This window comes from Corapipo altera, unplaced genomic scaffold (genome assembly GCF_003945725.1).
Source record: "Corapipo altera isolate COAL_440 unplaced genomic scaffold, ASM394572v1 49362, whole genome shotgun sequence".
NCBI classification, from domain to species: Eukaryota; Metazoa; Chordata; class Aves; order Passeriformes; family Pipridae; genus Corapipo; species Corapipo altera.
Genome location: NW_020892459.1, coordinates 601 through 1,190, shown reverse-complemented (window position 1 = coordinate 1,190; position 590 = coordinate 601). Strand labels below are relative to the sequence as shown.

Sequence of the window (590 nt, the reverse complement as noted above, 5' to 3'; positions counted from 1 at the left end):
TGGTGGGATGCTGGGAATGCTGGGAATGGGGAGAGGGAGAGGGGACAGAGCTGCCCCGTCCTGCTGGTGGGATACTGGGAATGCTGGGAATACTGGGGGGATTTGGGGTCCCGTGGCTGATCTGGGGGTCCCGAGGCAGTTTGGGGTGTCCCCCTGATTCATTTTTTGGGGGGTGCAGGTGCACGTGGAGCAGGAGCTGCTCCTGTGTGAGGGATCAGGGGGATTTGGGGGAGGTTTGGGGGTCCCGTGGCTGATCTGGGGGTCCCGGGGCAGTTTGGGGTCCCCCCCCTTGACCCATTTTTTGGGGGGTGCAGGTGCACGTGGAGCAGGAGCTGCTCCTGTACGAGGCCTTTTCCCACGACTCCCAGCTGGGCCAGTCCAACCTCAAGGTCCGATTCCGGAAGGTGAGGAGGAGCCGGGGGGCGGTTCTGGGGAGAGGGGGGGGGTCCCCACACCCCAAAACATCCCCCCTGGAACCCCCTCACCCTCCTCTGTGTCCCCCCCTTCCCCTCCCAGGTCCCCCATGGAATCAACTTCCGCGAGAAGAAACCGAAACCGTCCCGGAAAAAGCCGGAAGGGCCGGGGGGGGG

General features: G+C 64.7%; 1 long non-coding RNA gene across 1 annotated transcript; it reads left to right on the top strand.

Moving 5' to 3' along the window:
- Positions 1-27: 27 nt before the first annotated feature.
- LOC113942650 lies at positions 28-590 on the top strand. Its single transcript, XR_003525990.1, has 3 exons — positions 28-66; positions 315-404; positions 517-590. It is a non-coding gene; the product is annotated as an uncharacterized LOC113942650 (long non-coding RNA).